The sequence below is a fragment of the Anas acuta genome, chromosome 8, assembly GCF_963932015.1.
Source record: "Anas acuta chromosome 8, bAnaAcu1.1, whole genome shotgun sequence".
In the NCBI taxonomy this organism is placed as follows: domain Eukaryota; kingdom Metazoa; phylum Chordata; class Aves; order Anseriformes; family Anatidae; genus Anas; species Anas acuta.
The window spans coordinates 20072720-20079133 of NC_088986.1; positions in this window are offsets into that span (position 1 = coordinate 20072720).

Here is a 6414-nt window from a genome sequence, read left to right on the forward strand (position 1 = left end):
AATCAGGAGTATTTTCAGAGCTTTCTGCTGATTATCATGATTTCAGATGAAATAAAGGGAAGAGGTTCACATTTCCAGTTTGGAAAGGGTGATTAGGGACTGAAATGGGTTGGAAACACGGATGCGAGGGGGATGTTGCACGACCCAAGCCATCCTTGCCCCTCTTGCCTCCCAGCTGGAGACAGGAGACTCGGAGAGCAGACATCGCCTGTGCTGCCCTTTTTGATGAGGGCTTTTGGGTGGTCTTGACTCCCCTATGCCCCCCAGCTGCCCACAGGGGGCACGAAGGGAGGATTTAGTATCACTGTGCTGCCTGCCACACCAGCAAACCCAGCAGCAACCAGCCGTGGGGGTCACAAAACAACTGCGGAGCACATGTGAAGGAGACCAAACCCCAGCTGAAGAGCAGGGGCATTCCTACACAACCTCTCAAGCCTTAGCAAGAGCCTGCACGTGGCCACAACACCTCACAGCACTGCAAGTCCTGCGGGACCTTGGCTCTGCTCCTCACCCAGAGGCAGTGAGCGCTGCTTGGACCTTCCTCTCATGGGAGACCCCCGGTCTGCCCCCCCAGGATGCTGGCCACGAGGGTCACCAGCTCCAGGAAGGCACCAGAGGCAGGGCCAGTGGTGGGACAGCCCAGGCTGCACCTCCAGCCCTTCAATTTTTGCCTCCCCTGCAGCTGTGTTGCTGGAGGGGAGCACTGGCGCTTACGGACCTGCAAGGCTTTGAGACTGCAAGGCAACAGGGAACAAAGCACGGGGGGAAATCAAACAGGTCCCTGGGGATCATCAGGGAGCTGCTGCAGGAGGTTGTGAGGGGTAATTATAGAGGTAAACTGAAGGATTTAGAAATCAGGCTCTGAGATAAGCATAAGGAGACAGGGGGCTTGAAAGAGGAGGGCTGGGGAGCGTATTGTGGAGCAGCCCTGTATGGATCTGTCCCTGACCCCTGCAGCCACGCCAGTACCAAGAAGAGGAGAAGGGGAGAAGAGGAGAGAAGGAGAAGAGGACCATGCCGCAGCCACGGGAGCCTGTTCCTTGGGAAGGCTCACAGACCTCTGAGAGGTCCAAAGCATCCCACAAAGAGCCCGCTGGGACCAGGGACGTCCTGGCAGCGATGTTTGGGCAGCCATTCCCAACCATTCCCAGCTGAGAGCAAGGTGCCCAGCTCCATGACCAGGTGGCTTTTGAGTGTCTCCAAGAACAAAGACTCCCTGGCCTCTCTGGGCAGCCCGTGCTGGTGTCCTGTCACCCACACAGTGACCCTTGGGTGCTCCTGTCCCTTTGCCACCTGGTAGCCCTCTCTGGGTGCTCCAGTAGCTCTGTGTCTCTTGACTTGGGGAGCCCAGGATTGGGTCCAACACCCCAGGTATGGCCTCATCAGTGCTAGGTGGAGGGGGGAAAAGGCACCTCCTTGGTCTGCTGGCAGCTTAACGCAGCCCAGGATTTCTGCCCACCGTGTTGCCCACTGGGACCCCCAGGCTCAGCTCTCAATGTGACATCTTGACAGGCAGCACACAGCCGGCTGCAGCTCCAGCCCCCATCCCGGGCTGGATTCCTCCAAACTTTGGGTCTACTTCAGACAATACCATAAGAAATCCATCTGTGCAACTGAGCCAAAGCTACCGGCTGAGTACCTTGTCCTAAGCTACCCTTGTCCCAGGCAGCCCCAAGCTACATCGCCCTACGCAACCACCCTTTGGGGCAAGGAGACGAGGAGCCCTCCAGCACTGCAAAGCCTCAGCAGTGCCCGTCCCTGTGGCCCATGGTCAGACACAGGGGGGCTGGCTCTCCTCCTGGGGTGAAAACAAGTGCTTTTGGTGCACATCTCCAGGATACAGGAGGATACCACAGATTCCTCCATAAATTTCCTTCTTCTTTAATATTTTTTCCCAATCATTTGTATTCCCCACTGCCCCAGCCCACTTCTCCCTGGGGACAAGGGCTGTAAGAGCCCTCAGCAGGGCTGGGGGGATCTGACCAGCCCTGGGTTCGCCCTCGCTGCAGTTTTAGCTCTGGTCTGGCTGTGGGGCACGTGGCCGAGCCCCTGCGTGTCCCCTGTCCCCCAGTGCCACGCCGATGGGGACGGCGAGCAGTGGCAGCTAATGACATTGACATTTCATTTCTCATTACAGACACAATTAAAAGCAGAGGGGATTATAAGCGGCTGCCACGCCATGTCACCGTGCTGCCGGCTTTATCCCTTCTGCTTGGGCAGCTCCGTCAATGAATCGACTCCTTCCAGCACCTCACTTGTGGCTCTGCTCCGTTTGTTTATGTAATGCCTCCCAGCACCGACCTCGCACCCGCACGCCCCTGCTCACCGACGAGCATTTTCTCGACGCGTTCGCCACGCGCCCCGGCAAGACGAGTGGGGCCAGGGGGCTGCCGAAGCTGGGGGAGCCTGCCAGGAGCTCTGACAGGTCCCTGCTAACGGAGCCTGCCGGATTCATCCCTGCCTGGGGCACGGCCGTGCCTCTCCTTCCCCGGCTGCTCGGAGCGCCGGGCTCCCCGGGGAGCGGCTCGGCAGGGATGCTCCAGCCCCAGCTCCTGATGGAGGAAAGAGGCCGCTGAGATCCGGCGTGTGGTGGTGCCAGCGGGGCCCTTTCCTCCGTTTTTGTTTTCTCTCCGGCTCCACGAAATGACAGGGCTGGCGTTCAGACCCTCCGGGTTCCGCCCCAAACCCCCCAGCTTTCACCCCAAAACGCAGCCACGCGCGGGGCGCCTCCGAGCTATTCCCGAGCAAGCAAGAGAAGGAGGAAAAAGAAAAAAAAGAAAAGAAAAAAAAAAAAAGAAAAAAAAGAAACCTCGTTCAAACTTTGAACACGACCAGAGAGAGCCGGGCTTTGGGCAGCCCCCGCTGCTCGGCGGGGCCCGGGTGGCCTCGGGGCTGGGGCTGCCCCCACCCAGCCCGCCCGGAGCCGGGGCTGCCGCCTGCGAGGGGTCCCCGTGGGAAGGGGAGCCGTGGGCTGGAGGGAAGGGGTGTGGGGACAAGGCACAAGGAAGCACAAGGAGGCACAAGGAGCAGGGAGCGGGGGAGCAGCGAGGTGTCCCCGGCGCTGCCCGCAGGACGCAGCGAGATGCAGCCCCCCCCCCGCTGCCTCCTCTCGCCGTGTGACGCAGGTGCCGAGAGCCAAATTTCCTCAACCTCCTTCCAGCAGCGAAGGGAACTCGCAGAAAGTGCGGGCGGCTTTTGCCGCACCCCCCCCGACCCCCCGACCCTCTCCCCCACCGCCTTTTCCCCCCGCGCATCCCTCCCTCCCCCCAGAAAAACCTGCGCCCCCCGCCCCCCCTCCCCGGCCGGGCTCCGTCCCCCCGCCGCCTCCCTCCGAGCCCGGGGGGCGATGGGGTGCGCTGGGGGGCGCTGGGCTGGGGGCGATGCGGTGGTCGGGGGGGGCTGCAGGGGCGGCGGGGGCCGGGCAGCGCGGGGGATGCGGGGCGCAGGGTGCGGAGCGCGGGGTGCGGGTGCGGGTGCGGAGCTGTCCGCGGTGCTGGAGGCACTCACCGGGCCGGGCCGGCTCCTCCTGCCGCCGCCGTCGGGTGGGAATTTGGGGAGCCCCCGCTCCGGAGGGGTCCCCGGGCTCGGCCTGGCGCCGGCAGCCCCGCTGCCTGCTGCGGCGGAGCGGAGCGACCCCGGCACTGCCTGGCTGCCGCTCCCTCCCCTGCTTAAATTTCAGCAGCTTGTTTTTTTTTTTTTTTTCTCCTTTCTTTTTTTTTTTTTTTTTTTTCCTGCTCGCCCCTCTTCTCCCCTCGCTCCCCGCTCCGGGCTCTCCTCCCAGCACGCAGCCACCTAGCGGGCAGAAGCGGGAGGAAAAGCCCGCCCGAAAACCCAGGCGGCACTGCTGCTGCTGCTCCTCCTGCTCCTGGTGCTGCTGCTGATGGTGCTGCATCGCCGCCCCCGCCGGCCCTGCTGCAAGGCGGCTGCCCCGGGGGATGCAGCATCTCCAAAGGGGCGTGCGGGGAAGGCAGCGCCACGAAATTCCCAGGGGGAGCACAAAAAAAAAAAAAAGTAACAGTGACAAAGTAAGAGATGGAAGGAGTGAGCCCGCTGAGTTTGGCTGGGCTGGGAATGCAAAGCAGCGGGGCAACTGCACCCAACAAGGGTTGGGCCTTGCTGCCCTGCTGAGGGTTAACAGGGGTGGAAACTGCCACTGGTGTGCGGGGCTTCCTGCCCTGTTGGACCACAGCATCGCAGAACCATGGGATGGTTTGGGTTGGAAGGGGCCCTAAAGGTCACCTGGTCCCAACCCCGCTAGGTCCTTTCTACCCACCACCTCCTGCTAGAGCCCCATCCAACATCCCCAGGTACCGGGCATCTGCAGCTTCCCTGGTCAGCCTGTGCCAGTGCCTCACCGCCCTCTGAGTGAAGAACTTCCTCCAATATCTCACCTAAACCCACCCTCTTTTAGTTTAAAGACACTGCCCCGTGTCCCATTGCTGGTCTCCCCAGCAGACAGTCCCCCTCCATCCCTCCCGCAGGCCCCCTTCAGGTGATGGGTGCCAGCAGCTGCTCCAGACCTTGGGGAAGGATAAAAAGGCCAAGCTGGCACTGGGGTTTTTACACCTGTCCTTGTGTGTCTCAGTTAAAAAGCCCTGAGTTCAGCAGTCCCTGCTGCTCCTGCAGAGCCACGCACTGGCGTCACCTCGAACAGGAGAAATGAGCCCAAATCCCCCACGGCCGCTGCCTCAAATACGGCCAGGAGGAAGTGCCAATTGAGTTTTCTCCTTGCAGGTTTAAAGCTATTTGTGAATTCCTGACAAATCCACCCAATTACCATCACCCAGCCAAAAAAAAAAAAAAAAAAAGCAGGAAAGATCCTGAAGAGATTGTGATGTTGTATTTTAACAGATTCAGAGCACTCTGATTCCTTTCGATTTCACAACTTAGCTGAATATTCAAAGTAATGAGCCTCCCAAAGCTTTGTGCTCAGCGAGGAGCAGTGCCGTTGTTGGCTGAGGTTATTTCCCAGCTGAGCTGGTTCACCAAAGTTGGAAAGGGCAAAGCCAGCCTGGGGATGCGCGTGGGGTTAGGCAGTTTCCAGCAGTGGCTCCAACCCCCTCCTGGTGAGCCACACTGCACAGCTCCGGGGCAGAGGCAGCAACCTCACCAGCATCAGCAAGCAGAAGCACCAATACCTGGCTGGTGTCCTGGGCAAACCTCAACCCAACCTTTCCACATGTCCTGCGCCCTGCGATCAACCCCCAGAAATCTGCTCCCATGCAGCAGCTGGGCAAGGGTGAACGCTGCTGGGTGCGTATGGAGCAAAGCAAAGTCAGCCGGCAGCCCTGGGCTGGAGAGGCCAGCACGTGGCCCTGCAAGCAGCGTGTTTGACCTTGCTGGGCAGAAACCGGGGATTTTTTTTTGGCTGAACATTAATATTACTGTGCGGCATCGCTGCGCGCTCGCGCTGCTCCAGCAGGCGGGTCGCAGCTGAAACCGCCGTATATAAAATGCTTATTACGAGCAGATAGCTTTCTGAAAACATCCAATAAAGCTGTGTTTATAGATCATAGGCAGCACACAAGAAACCAAATGGATTTTTCATTTTGCCTTTGAAGGAAACGACCCAGTGGTGCCGCTGACAGCACGGACACCTGTTGCTCTTTGGGAGAGGCGGCTCTGTAGGAAAAAGAATTTTAAAAAGAGAAAACAAAAAAAAAAGGAAAACAACAAAAAGGATCCAAAAGGGTTCCGGCTTTGGAGAAAAGCCACCGGGTGGATCTGCGCTCCTGCTGCTTTCAGCACAGCTGCTTTGGCTTTGTGGGCATCTTGCCCCATCTCTGCCAGTCTTGTCCCAGACTGGTGCAGCAAATGTGCAGCAGCAGTTGTCCCCCTAGCAGGGGCTTCGCCAGGCTGCTCCCATCACACAGCCTCCAAATGCTACGCATTTGGAAAGCAAATGATGCTAGATTGAGCCCCAGTGTTGCGCTTGGGCATCCTCTTCACTGGCAAAATACAACCTGGCCCCTCCAGGCACGATGCTGCGGTGCGCGGCCATGGAGTCCGAGCTCGCCCTGGGGACACAGCATTGGGAAATCCTACAGCTTGCAGTGCAGAGCGGGGGCAGACGGAGCAGCTGCAGCAGGAAACAAGTCAGTGCCCAGCAGAAAAGCTCCCTTTGCTCCCCTGCTCAATGGCAGGGACCTGGCACCTTCTCTGTGGCTTTTGGGGATGAGATCAGTGGCATTTCTGCAGGGACAGATTAAAGCTGTGCCTCCGGCCACCCGTCCTCCTCTTTGGTCCTTCTCCCTCTCTGGCTTCCGTGCTGTCCCAGGTAAGTGGCGCTGATGTTAACACCTCACCACCAAAGCATCATTGCAGCACAAGCCCTTGTTTTCTCATTTGTCCATGCTGAGAGCACCTTCATCACCAGAATAAATCACTCAAAAAGGAAGGCAAGAGGCTGGGTGA